This window comes from Rattus norvegicus, chromosome X (assembly GCF_021556685.1).
Source record: "Rattus norvegicus strain SHRSP/BbbUtx chromosome X, alternate assembly SHRSP_T2T, whole genome shotgun sequence".
NCBI classification, from domain to species: Eukaryota; Metazoa; Chordata; class Mammalia; order Rodentia; family Muridae; genus Rattus; species Rattus norvegicus.
Genome location: NC_141554.1, coordinates 39,386,748 through 39,400,921, shown reverse-complemented (window position 1 = coordinate 39,400,921; position 14,174 = coordinate 39,386,748). Strand labels below are relative to the sequence as shown.

Genomic DNA, 14,174 nt, shown 5'->3' with positions numbered 1-14,174 from the left:
CATTACATATCCTAAGCTTGCTGGAACTCTCTATGTAGCCCAGGCTGTCCTTGAACTCATGATCTTCCTGTCTCACCCTCCTGAGTGCCAGGATTCAGGCATTTTCAGTTATGTACTACTGTGGGGTTTTTTGTTTGTTTGCTTGGTTGGTTTTTTTGGCAATGTCTCACTATATAGAGCTGACTGACCTGGAGCTCACAGAGATCTGCCTCTGCCGTCTGGGTGCTGAGATCAAAGTCTTCTACCGCCATAGCCTGTGGATGCCTGACTAAGATATTTATTTAGCTATTAGACATGCTTAACAGAGGATTTTACTAAAATCATAATCTGAAAGAATTTAGAATATTTACTTTGATTTGAAATCATACTTTTTTCCAGATCATTGAAGCCAAAATTAAGGAAGAATACACAAAATGACTTTCAAACTAAAATAGTATAAACAGAAAACATCTGATACATGTAAGAAACAAGTTATTCCTCAAAATTCTAAAAGAAGATTTTCAAAAATACTTCTACATTTGTTTATTGTGTGTGTGTGTGTGTGTGTGTGTGTGTGTGTGTGCACATTTGCATGCACATACAGGTGCCCATCTGTCCCCTCGTGTGTGTGCAGAGGTCATAGGACAACTTGCCGGAGTTGGTTGGCTCCTTCTATCACGTGAGTCCCGGGAATCACAAACCTGTCTTCGGGCTTGGTAGCAAAAGTCTTTACTCACTGAGCCATCTCATCAGCCCAGGCCCAAAGTTTTATTTTGAAAATTATCAGGGAGGTCACAAAATAACATGAAGTATTGCCGTTGTTCTTGATTGTCCACCATAACTACAAGGTGGGAAGACCCCACTGATGGAAACACTATATTATATACTTTGGTTGTGACACAAAATATCAAGCTGGCACTTAGCTGAATAGTCCCCCCTGGTGCCAGAGGTGCTACATAGGCTCCTGGGGAAGAGAAGACATCCGTGGTATGACAGTATGACACAGCAATGAGCCCTGAAGGTTACAGTGCTGGCTGCCAGTCAAGCTGTGCTCACTGGTGAACTAGTGGCCATGAATGTTTTGAGTGTAACCAACTACCCACTGATTGGATTTGAGGCCTTCTCCACAGCAGGAAATTTATGCCCGGCCCTGTAAACTTGGTCATAGCTTGGGAGATCATAGGCCCTAGGTGAACCTACTACCTTTGTTTCACTAAACGGACTTGTCAAGTTGCTTTCTAAATCTTTGTTTATCCTAAGTGACTGTGACATGCTTGGGCTTAGATGGGGCATTTACATCAACCTCCCCTTCCCCAAAGGCTCTGGAGACATTGTAGAAGAGGCGGAAAGAGAGGAAGAGCAGCAGTATAGGTGAAATGTGGCATCTGGACTAAAGATGACTATTGTACTTAGGAACGCACTGTAAAATCAAGCCATCAAAAGCAGTTAATGCTCTAGCAGACATCACGAGCTATGACAGTGGGAGGAGGAGTGTTGGAGGTGTATGGGAAGTTAAGGGGGGAGGGGTGGAGTAGAGATGAGCATGTTGCTTTGGATACGAGTATACCTAAAACTATTTTAAAATAAATAGCTAATAAAAAAAAAGATGACCTGAAGAAATACTGGTACTCAAAGAACGAGCCACTAGCCTCACGTTATAGATATGAGAAACTGGGGCGAAGGAGTTAAACCATTCCCCCAAGTGAAGAGCTGGATTAGCACCCTGATTCTTTATAAAGCTGCCCCCATGTTGGGGCAGGTGATATTGATCTTGGGAATCTTCCCAAGAAAGCTTAAAAAAAAAAAAGAGGGTTCTGGAGGACTACGTTGAGAATGTTTATAGCCTACCCTTGCCAACTGCCAGCTAGTCTGCTTAGCTCTGTAACATTAGCATTTGTGGGTGCACTTTAGAGAGGAAGAGACCAGCCTGGTCTACATACTAAGTTCCAAGCCAGCCAGGGCTACATAGTGAGACCTTCGTTGTTTTTTTTTTTTTTTTAAGAAAAAAAAAAGAAAGAAAGAAAAAGCCCGCCGCCTTTGCGTCCCCAGCTCACCGTGGTGCCGGGATTAAGCTGAGGCGCCATAGCACTTTACTGGCGCATAACTGGGGCCGCCTGCCCTTTGCGGGCGGCCCTTTTAACTGCTAGCTACAGGCTAAGAAATAAAAAGCACCACCACTACCACCACTACCACCACCACCACCACTACCACCACCACCAGGCTACCCAAGACCCATAGTTCCTTCAACACTCCCCAGTAAAGCCACATTGCTGGGATGCCACAGTTCAGATGAGGGCCTCTCTTCCCTTTCTTGCTTCCACAGCTCAGTCTTTGCTACTCCCATTCCAGGAAGCCTGTCTGTCAGTGCTGCAAATCAGAGAGGATACTTCCCAGAACTCACTTGCCCTCTGAGTTCCAGTGGCTTTTTTCCCCTTTCATGGGGGACAGGATGAATGGGAACACTATTATATTCTCTATTATAAAGACATATTTGTACTCCATATTGTAGAAAAGAATCAGCCCGTACATGTTATTCCTTAGCTTAGCAGTAACCACTGTTAATGGTTTGTTTGTTCTGTGCTATCTCCTCTCACAGCTCAGCAAGGCTGATGATACCAGCAGAAACTGAAGTTTCAAGAGCCCGAGGGAAGAGTACAACGGCTGATAACAGAAAAGGCACAGACATCACAAGTTTCGGCTACGTGACTGACCACCTATCCAGAGGGACAAAACAGAGCTGGAGAATGATTGATTGTCTGCTCCTGCTCCCCACCCCCTTCCTCCCCGTATAAGATAGGTGATAAGATAGAAGACAGATTTTCCGGAGGTTAAGTCACTGTCTCCTCAGATTGCCAAATCTCTGAATAAAACTCAGTTTGAAAATTCAAAGTTAGCTGAAGCTGGGAAAATGCATGCCTTTAATCTCAGGACTTGGGCGCCAAAGGCAGGAGGATCTCTGTGAGTTTGACTCTAGCCGGGTTTACAGAGCTAGTTCCAGGATAGCCTTCATGAAGGACATTACCAGAAAGGGTTGACTGAGGTAGGAAGACACATCCTCAATGTAACAGGAGCTGTTAGACCGGCTCACTCAGTACCAGCATTGCCCTGCTCTGTGTAGTGAACAAGAACCCTCACGCTCTAGCCTCCATAGTTGAGAGCCTTTTCACTGCTATGCTCTTCCCACCATGATGGAATACAATAAGTCCTTTCTTCCTTAAAAAAAAAATCTCCATAAAGGAAATGTTTCTTAATCTTTTCTGTGAGCAGAACAGCCACAGCCAAGTGATACCAGCTCAGCTGATCTACAATGCAATGCTTGAAGGCCACAAGGCCAGGAGAAACAGAACAAAGTAAAAACTTTCAGAGACACAGAGATTGAAAAAAAATAATTGACTCAGTTAAGAAGCCCAGTGGTTAAAAAAAAAAAAAAGTACTTGCCTACTATGTTCAAGGCCTAGCACAAACACACACACACACCACACTTAAGACATTTTTAATAGATATTTTAGGTTTACAGAGAAAAGTTAAATGGGAAATAAAGTCCCCAAATTGTCCCTCATCCGAAAAATGTTGCTCATGTTAATCCACGTGTTCCTTTCTAATCAACTATACTTACCTTAAGCTTGCATTTATATGATACTAAAGGCTATTGGTTGTATTAAAGTTCAATCTTTGGGTTGTGTATTACATAGCTTTTGGCAAATACATGCTATGTGCCCATCATTAATGATAAGATTATGCAAAATAGTTTCTCTGTTTCCCCAAGCCCTCCACGACTCATCTATGCAACCCTATTTCCTTTCCTGAATTTCTGGCAAGCATTGATCTTGTTCTTACTTATTAGTTTAAACATGATCTTGCTATGTAGCCCTGGCTAGTGCTGAAAACTTGGTCCTCTCAACCTAAACATCTTCAATGCGGGGACCACAGGCATACACAACTACATCCAGGTCAACGCTGCTATCTTTACCAATTGGAAGCTATTTTTGGGGTTTTGATTGTTTTGCTGTTGCTTCTCAAGGCAGGGTTTCTCTGTGTAGCCCTGGCTGTCCCGGAACTCACTCTGTATACAAGGCTGGCCTTGAAATCTGCCTGCCTCTGCCTGCCAAGAGTTGAGGTAAAAGGCATGCGTCATCACCACCTGACTTGAAATTTTTTTAAATAGGTATGTAGGGCTGGAAGTAAGGCACTTGGAATGAAAACCTGAGGGTCTGAGTTTGAACTCCTAGAACTCGGGGAACACCCTTTGTCTCAGCACTCCTGGGAGGTGGGAATGGGAAAAAGATAATCCCAGAGGCTGGAGAGCCTAGGCTGGCCTGGCACATACAGTGTGAAAAACAAACAAAACTATAAACTGCACTTATCCAATTCAGATTTCAATAGGCAAGCACTCTCCCAGCCGAGCCACATCTCCAGCAGTGTTCTCCTGGTTCTTGCTGAGTGGCATACATGGTGTGTGTGTGTCATGGTTAAACTAGTCACCAGTCACCAGTTCAACAGTAAGTTCATTCCAATTTGGGGCTATTATAAATAAAGCTACTGTGAACATTCATAGATGCACTTTTCTTTTAATTTTTTTTAGTGTGTGTGTGTGTGTGTGTGTGTGTGTGTGTGTCTGTGCTGACATGTGCGTGTTGTGATATATGTGTGGAAGTCAGAGGAAAACTTTCAAAAGTTGGATTTCTGTATCTATCATGTGTTCCAAAGATTGAAATCAGGTCATAATGCTTGGGCAACAAGTTGTCTCACAGACCCTATAGAGACATTTTTCATCCAATGTTTTGTTTTGTCGCTAATATAAGTTCTCCCTAGTAAAAGGAAACAGCCAGCCTTGGCATAGGACACACACCTTTAATCCTAGCACTTTGGAGGCAGTGGAAGGTGGATCTCTGTAAGTTAGAGGCTAGCCTGATCTAGTCTACATAAAAGTTCTAGGGCAGCCAGAGCTACATAGAAAGACCCTGTCTCATAAAGGAGGAGGAGGAGGAAGAGGAGGAGGAGGAGGAGGGAGAAGCAGAAAGAAGGAAGAAAGGGAGGGAGGGAGGATGGATAGATAGAGAGAGATAGAGAGATAGATGGAAGGAAGAGGGTAGGGGAGGAACAAACAAACTTATTTTTCAGACTGGAGTGAAGGCTCAATAGTTAAAAACACTGGCTGCTTTTCCAGAAGACCTGGGTTCGATTTCCAGCACTCATATGGCAACTACCACCTTCTGTAACTCTGGTTCTAGGGTATCTTAGACCCTCTTTTAGCCTCCAAGGACACTGGGCATGCACGTAGTGCACAGAGATTCATGCGGGCACAAGAGAAAACCACACCAAACATTAACCTTGTATTGATTAATCTCAGCATTTTTAGTAATTTTGCAAATTTTCCAAAGAAACTCTGTTAGCTTGATAGATTTACACATCTGATGTATGCATAAGTTCCTTTAGAACATTTCAACACACTTTTTTTTTCAATTATCATAATGAATTTCTGTATTTTTTCTTCCAATAGCTTCATTTTGTCCACTGGGAATCAGACCTAGAACCTGTTCAAACTAGGCAGGCAGTGGTGACTTCTAAGTTACATCCCCAGAACTTTCCTAACATATTTTGAAATCACTTTCCAACAGTAATTTGTAAAGGACCTTACAATTGCAGACCGTTTGATGACTATGACAGCTTTCCATCAATGCTAGTTTCCTCTTTGAAATAAGCGAAACAAGCTTGCTGAACCTCGTGCACCTCATGGGGAGACAAGTTTTCCAACTGAGATGTCCATATGCCATTACTAAATGCTAGAAATGGACGGGTTCCAAATTTGTGCCCTTAGGTCTTTAAGCAAAGTCCAATATCAGCATAATTTCTATCCAACCAGGGTTCCATTGAGATTTTCCAATTAGCTCGAGGATTGTATTTTCAAAAACTATTATTGATCCTCCTAAAAATGAGGTGAGTTTTTGTGGTGGTTTTTGGCCTCAATCCTGTCAGCTCACAGATAACCATTTTTTTATCTCATTCAGAGATGTTGGTGCAGTGAATTGCTTTCTCCAAATTCCCATGCAGATTGTCCTCTCATTAGGTGCCATTAACACAAGGGTTTGCTGGGATATTGGAGCAAAGGAAAAAGTGCTTCTACTTGCCAGGTTCCCAACCCCCAAGGCTCTAGACTTGGCCTTCTTTCCATTGTTTTCCCCATGCCATGGTACCATAGAGCTAGAAACACCCACAGCCTTTAGCGATCAAAACCTGAGCTGAGTACTAGCTGCTATAGACATCTGAGGTATGACCACGGGAGTGTCTCCAGTGAGGCCTTGGAGCAGACAGTCAGGCAAGGTAGCTCCTTCCTGAACTTACTATCAGTCCTAGGGGAATTGAAAGTGGTGGGTTACCTTTCTGTTCCTGCTTTGAGCATTTATTAGAAGGCCATGTAACCCCAACAGTCTGTATGGAATCGGCACCATTGGAAATATTCAACATGACTTTTGTTTTTCCAGAAAGATAACTGTTTTTACACAATTACAAACACAGTTTGCAAATTTCTCATTTAAAATGACTTTTTCAAACAGGTAGCCCAGGCTGGCCTCAAACTCACTATGTAGTTTAAATTTCTGATCCTCCTGCCTCCACCTCCCAAGTTCTGGGATAATAGGTTTGCCATCACTGTCTTAGTTAGAATTACTATTGCTATGATGAAATACCAGGGTCAAAAGCAAGTTGGAGAGAAAATGGTTTATTTGCCTTATAGTTCTATATCATAGTCCATCACATCACTAAAGGAAGTTAGGACAGGAACTCAAATAGAGCAAGAACCTGGAAGCTGGAGTTGATGCAGAGGCCATGGAGGGGTGCTGCTTACTGGCTTGCTCCTCATGGCTTGTCCAGTCTACTTTCTGACAAAATCCAGGGCCACCCTTCCAGGGGTGGCCCCACTCGTAGTGGACTGGGCTTTCCCCTGTCAATCAGCAATTAAGAAACTGTTCCCCAGGCTTGCCTGCAGGCTGATCTTCTGGAGGTATTTTCTCATTTGAGGCTCCCTCTTCTCTGAGGACATAAAGCAAGCCAGCACAACCACCATGCCTAGCTGGAAACTTTTGCCCCCAAAGCTTATCTATATCTTTAACTAGCAGGGTCAAAATCCTTCTGCGGGATGGTATGTGCTTGAAGTCAGAAAGGGACAAGTCTAGGCAAATCCAGGAGTTCTTTTCATCAATAAGCAAGAAATGGAGACTTGGGCTAACTTCAGGAAAAGGAGAAATCTCTGGAAGGAGGTGGGCAGTTCACAGAATTGAAATTGTTGATCTGGAAAGGGTGGGAGACAGAGCCATTCCAGAGACCTAGAAAGAGGGCCCCCACAGCCTAGAGGGCCCTTCTTCTTTTTACATCCATCAAATATACATTCCAGGAAGGGTGGAACCTGCTCGAGTCAGATGCCTACACCTTGGCTGGTGGAGATCCGGACATCCTGATATACAAATCTTCTTAGACTATAACTGGTTCTAGAGGAGTAGTTCACCTAAAGGAAATATATCATGTAGGAAGAACTGGCTGGCAAAGACAATAGGCTTTCCCTTAGTAAACTTCAGAAGAGGTCTTCAGTCATAAATAAGAATGCCTTTTTGTTGAGGACATAGCTCAGTAAAAGAATACTTACTTGCTTGCCATGTGTAGGGCTGGGTTCAAGTCCCAGTGCTGGAAAAAAAGGAATGTATTATATACAATCTGCTTCTGTTAGAAAGTTCAGAGTCATGCTTTAAAACATTCTATAGTTGAATGGGAGAAATAAGCTGCAGTAATTTAAACGACACAGGAAATCTACCAAACAAAACTATTCATTGTGAATTTCAAAATTGCAAAAAGAATAGATTTTAATGTTTTCATTGCAAAAATGGCATCTATGCAACAGATTTGTTAATTGGTTTGATTTAATCATTCCATAACACAAATATATCAAAACATCACATTATACCCCATAGAGATACCCAATTATCATCTGTCAATTAAAATAAAAAGGAAAACAAAGTTTTATCTGAGATTGGTGGTCCAGGCCTGTAATCCCAGCAGCACTCAGGAGGTTAAGACAGGAGAATCGTAGACTCAAAGGCCAGCCTGGGTTATAGTAAGACCTTGTATGAACAAACAAACAAACAAACAAACAAACAAGGATGGGATGGACAAGGTAGCACATGGCTATGATCCCACATTAGGAGGTAAGGCTGGAAGAGTGCCAAAAGTCTGAGGCTAGCCTGATCTGTATGACTGGCAGGCTAGCCAGGGCCACATAGCAAGCCTTATTTCGAAAATAAAATAAAATAAAATAAACCCAAACCATTTCTCATGTGATTCCTTCTTATCACTGCTTACTGGATGGGACAAACCCAGGAGGAGTTTCTTATTCATTATTTTTCGTTTGACAAATATTTATTTACTACGCCCCAATGATTCTAAGTGTAAGGCCCAGTAATTGCCATCTAGGTCATTTCCTTTATTTGCTGTCACCAATGAACCAGTGTGAAGCTCTGGGTTGCTTAACATTAACAGCTTAGCACAAAGGGATAAGCTGGCCTTTTAGAACCAACAAGGAAGCCCCACAAGTTAAATATTAATACATGTATGCATAGAAAACAATTACTTTTACTAAGATCATAACAGTAAATGAAAGTATAAAGTTCAAAGGAGCACAATGTATTTTCAATCATAATCATTTTTCTTCAACTCTCTTGCATAATGACATTAAACCATATTGATGATAATTACTTGGAATTCTGTCACACAAAGACAACTCTTCTCATTTGTATCACTCCCCTGCCATTCCCTTCTACAGTTTTTCAAAGGAGCATGGCATTATTTTTCTGCTTCCAAAAGCACAGTGTGTCCACTGGAGGAATTTTGAAAATAGGGCAATATATATGAAGGCTAAAATCATCATCATCCTGAGCTACAGATGTAGAGTGGTAGAGTTCTTGCCTAGCGTGTGTGGGGCTCTGAGTTCAATTCCCTGGTATTGCAAAATAAAAAATAATACCAACAACCACTACCAACAAACCAAACCAAACCGAACAAACCTTTGTCTGAGAATGAATGAAGAGACTTCATATATTAGTTTTTATTTGCTCCTAAGGATTTGGGTGAAAATTGAATTTGGGGGACTCTTCTTGTTTGTTTGTTCCAAAGCACAGTTTCTCTATGTAGTCCTGACTATCCTAAAACTCAATATGTAGCCTAGGCTGGCTTGGAATTCACCGAGCTCTGCCTCCCACTCCTTCCCAAGTGCTGGGAGTTAAAGCCCTGCATCACTATGCCCAGCTTGAGAACTGTTTTTTTTTTTTTTTAAATAAATCCCTCTTAAAGTTTAAAAAAAAATTTATGTGTGTATTAGGGCTCTCTAGAGTCACAGAATTTATGGATAGTCACTATATATTAAGGGAATTTATTATGATGATTTACAGTCTGTAGTAAAACTTCCCAACAATGGTCAGCTGTGAATAGGAAGTCCAAGGACCTAGTAGTTTCTCAGTCCCACAAGGCTAGTTGTTTCAGCTGGTCTTCTGTAGAAGTAGGTTCCAACAGATGTGCTGGCAAGTAAATGCAAGCAGGGGAAGAAGAGCGAATCTTCCTTCTTCTTTTTTTTTTTTTTTTTTTTGGTTCTTTTTTTCGGAGCTGGGGACCGAACCCAGGGCCTTGCGCTTCCTAGGCAAGCGCTCTACCACTGAGCTAAATCCCCAACCCCGAATCTTCCTTCTTCTAATGTCCTTATGTAGGTCTCCAGCAGAATGTGTGGCTCAGATTAAAGATGTGTATCACCATGCCTGGATCTGGGACTTGTTTTGTCCCAGGCTCTTCTTGAACTCAGAGATCTCTCTGCCTCAGTCTCCTGGAATTAAAAGGTCTGTACTACCTTGCCTGGCCCTAAGCTTTTCATAGCCACTATGCCTCAAGATCTCCATGCCAACAGCCAGGTCAGAAACTTGTATCTCCCAGCCTCAAGATCTGGTGAGCCCTCCAATTCTGGATTGTAGTTCATTCCAGATATAATCAAGTTGACAGCCAGGAACAGCCATTACAATGTGCATGGGTTGTTTGCCTACATGCAAGTGCAGCACAAGCATGCCTGGTGTTTTTCAGAGGCCAGTGTCCCTGGAGCTGGAGTTACAGACAGTCGTGAGTCACACCACGTTGGTGCTAGGAATCAAACCTGGGGCCTCTGGAAGAACAGCTTAACCACTGAGCCGACTTTTCAACCGAAAGAAAACAATTTAGCTTGAATCGAAATAGGTGTTCTTTAATGCTGCTCTTTTGTTTTTGTGATTTGTAGACTTTTCTGCAAAGGAGCTTTGCTTATTTGTTGTTGCTATTGTTCCTCAGTGCTCTGGATGCAACCCAGAGCCTTTCACATGCTAAGTAATTGCTCCCCTGCAGGGTTACCGTCCCAGAAAAACAAACAAGAACCAACAGAACAAAGAGGGAGATTTCAGGATTTCCTTTTCTCCGAAGCCTCAAATGCCTACAGCAAAGTTTGGCACACAGTAGGGATTCCAAAGCAACTTCTGAATGCCTAATAATTATGCCCTCAGCTAGGGGAGACAGAGTTGTTGATAAACATAAAATCATCGTGAAGTTCCCTTCTGCTATCATTGCTCTCTCGTGTTTTCAGTAAGCACTTCAGCCTAACATACACACTGTTTTGGTGTAAGACTGATTAAATTCAAATAGCAAGTCGTACCCTCAAGAGCTATTAGTGTAACTGTAGCGAACCAAAAACAAGCCCCCCCCCCAAAAAAAAGCCCAAAAACTTATGCTCGCTCTGCTTCACCTTCTTCATCTGGTGAACTCTCGTCCAGGAGCTAGGGGTTTAACAGAACCAAGTTCTCAAATGTATGGTCCTGTGTAGAGCTCACACAGGAGCCAATGTTTGTCAGGTGATGAGAAACAAAACAAACCGCTAAACTGGCTCGAAAACAATTCCTGGTGGAGACACATTAGGCTTTGGTGCTGTTTTATGAAGGGTAACGGGGACAGTGAAAGGTCCAAAACCTATGGGAATATCTCCCAAACTTCAAGTTCTGACTCAATGACTCAAGGCAGTGGCGGAGTCAATGTGGAAGAGGAGCTGCCGTTTTAAAAAATGAAATAAAGGGCTGGAGAGATGGCTCAGTGGTTAAGAGCACCGACTGCTCTTCCAGAGGTCCTGAGTTCAAATCCCAGCAACCACATGGTGGCTCACAACCATCTGTAATGGGATCTGATGTCCTCTTCTGGTGTGTCTGAAGACAGCTACAGTGTACTTATATATAATGAATAAATAAATATTTAAAAAATGAAATAAAAATACCAGAGTGCATCCCAATATCAAAGGTCAGCATTTGTTTCCTGTCAGCGTTTGTTTTGGTTTATATACACATGGACCAGTCTACAAAATGTACTGTCAGTCAAGCTTGAAGAAAATGGGGTGAATGCTATGGCAACTTTGAGTACGGAGGACTGGTACCTAAATCCACGGATGCACTCATGCACAAACGTGCACAAAGAGGCCAGAGGACTGTTGCTGTCTTTCTCTATTGCTCTGTACTTTTTTTTTTAAAGGCAGGAACTCTGACTGAACTGAAGCTTGCTGTTTTAGTTAGGCTGGCTTGCTGGCTAGGGATCTCCCAGGATTTATCTGTCACTGCAGTCCCCCACCCCACATTGTTGTGACAGGGCAAGTGAAGACATGAGTCAGAGTGCTGCAGACTAAAACTCAAAGTCCTCTTGCACGGCAAACACTCTTATCCACTGAGGCATCTTCAAAGCTCCCTAAACAGGACTTTTCTTAGTTAAGATAACCCATGGCTCATGCATGAAACTAGTTGTACTTTCTTTCCAGTGGGACTTAACCAGACACAAGAGAAACAAGGAAACAACCACAGAAAAAGGGCCAAGGAAGACCGAGACCACAGCTAAGAGCTTGGGGAGACAGGCAAAACAAAACCCAACAGTGAAGCAACTCAAAAGAGAAAACTGGTGTTAGAATTTTATGGAAAAAAAGCACACACACAAAAATAGATTAGTATCAATGAATTCAATTTAACAAAAACAGTAAAAAGTCCAAGCAGGAAGTGGCGATGCACACTTGTAACTGCAGCATTTGGGGGAATAGAAACAGCGGATTCGGGAGTTCAAGGCTAGCCTTGACTACAAAGTAATTTGGTGGACAACCTGTCCTAAAAGAACAGGCAAAAACCCCCAAACTCCAAAGTTAATAAAAATGGTTTATATGATCCTTTCAGATTAAGTGTACAATAGAATGTGAATAATCTCAAAATTCCTGAAATGTCTGCTGCTCCAAGCTTACCTTCTCAATGAAGGTCAAATAAACAGTATAAAGAATTTAGTTACCTGGGAAGCTCAGGGGAAGCACATTTGTCTGCCATGTGCAAGGCCCTGGATTAGATATCCAGGACTGACACACACACACACACACACACACACACACACACACACACACTCCCCTACCCCCTAAAACCCCCCGGGTGTACACAGCTTAAACTAAATTCATATTGTCTGGGAAGCTTTACTTGGTTTTTAAGACAAGGTCCCTAGGCATTCCAAGGCTGGCTTTTGAACAATGATCCTCCTACCTCCAGCTTCCATGTACTGGGATTACAGGCATGTACCACACCAGGCTCGCTCAGTCCTTTAAACGTTTATTTTGGAAATCATAACTACCCATCAAAATGAACAAATTATATTAGAGACATGAAATCACTTCTCAAGTCTTCTCTGAGTACACATAGTTCCCACTGAAGCAGAGCTGTTGGACACAATTATCCTAGAACAAGGAGGACAAGCTACAGTCCTTTAAATCTCGCCCACCAACCGGTTTTTGCATGACCCTGAAGCGGAGAATGATTTTTCCATTTCTAAGTGATTGAAAAAAATGATAATATTTTGTGACCTGTGCAAAGTACATGAAGTTCAAATTTCAGTGACTATAGTTTTACTGGAAGATGGCCAGGTTTATCCATATTTTCTATGGCTGCTGCGCTACAATACGGAGGGCTGCCTGGCGCCTTTCAAAAAAAAAAAAAGTTTGACCACCAGTGTTCTAGAACACAGAGGACCCATGCTGTAACACCCTTCTAACCGCCCCCCTCCCGCCTCCAGCCACCCCTTCAGCGTTAGTCACCAGCAAGATTCTTGGAGCTGACATGGAAGGGCGTTATAGTAATGAATTGTACCACATGGGAAAACAAGAGACCCAAGACAGTAAATTTCTATATAAGGGAACATGACTGTTTCTGTCACATACTAGAGTAACGTCTGAGTTTGTTTCCCGATCAGAAAAGAGGGCATCATCGCGGCCTCTGCATGGCTGCGTTTAAGCATGAAGGCACTTGGAAAGCTATCAAGGGAACAAATGTTCCGGGGGTGTTTTTGCAAGGAGAGCCTCTGAGTTTAGATGCAGACTGTGGTTCCCTTTAAGCATCGGCGCTTAGGCCCCTCTGCTCTGGCCCTCATTTTCTCCCTGGGATCATGTGGCTCTTTTTCTTCAACCTCCTCCCCCACCCCCACTCTTTCTCCAGGCTAAAAGCTTCAGAGAAAAGCAGAGCTCAGGTAATGCTGGCCTAGATTAGCCCAGCCCAGCTCTCTCCAGTTCATCAGCCAGCTGCCGGGTCAAAATGGGACCCCTTCAGGTGACAAGAATGACTCAGCAGGGGCCTAGGCAGGAACTGAGATAGGGAAGCACTGGTAGGCACAAAATCCCCTGCTGCAGCAGGAAGCTAACAAACCAGTACGTTAAGGACGCAAATAAGTGAATAAACAAAAAAGTAATTTAAGTCAACTTTAGGCCTTGGGCGGACTGAAGGCCTGGGCCATTGCAGGCCTTAAATAAAGGAGGCCTGCCCAGCTTCTGGCAGAAAAAAACGCCAAGGTCTCTCCTAAAGGTCCCTTTCGCTCATGACAAATGTCAGTACGGCTCGACTGGGCCCTCAAAACGGTTGGGTGGGAGCCTTGGAGGGGGTGCAGAAAACTGCGTGCCCGTGATTATCTGGGAGACTTTGAGGGCACCGTAATCTCTCGAGAACAGGAAACCATTTTCCTTGCTGGCTCTGAGATTTTGCTTTGCTAAGGCGGCTGCAGCTTCCCTGCCCCCCTCGCACCCCCTGCCGTTGCTGCTGCTTTAAGCAACCACGCCCCGCGGGCCCCAGGCTTCTTGGCCCTGGGGCTCG

General features: G+C 43.2%; 1 non-coding gene across 1 annotated transcript; it reads left to right on the top strand.

Moving 5' to 3' along the window:
* The first annotated feature begins 2,007 nt into the window (after positions 1–2,007).
* Positions 2,008–2,134, top strand: LOC120099521 (small nucleolar RNA SNORA76). The gene has a single exon (XR_015647193.1). It is a non-coding gene; the product is annotated as a small nucleolar RNA SNORA76 (small nucleolar RNA).
* Positions 2,135–14,174: the final 12,040 nt, after the last annotated feature.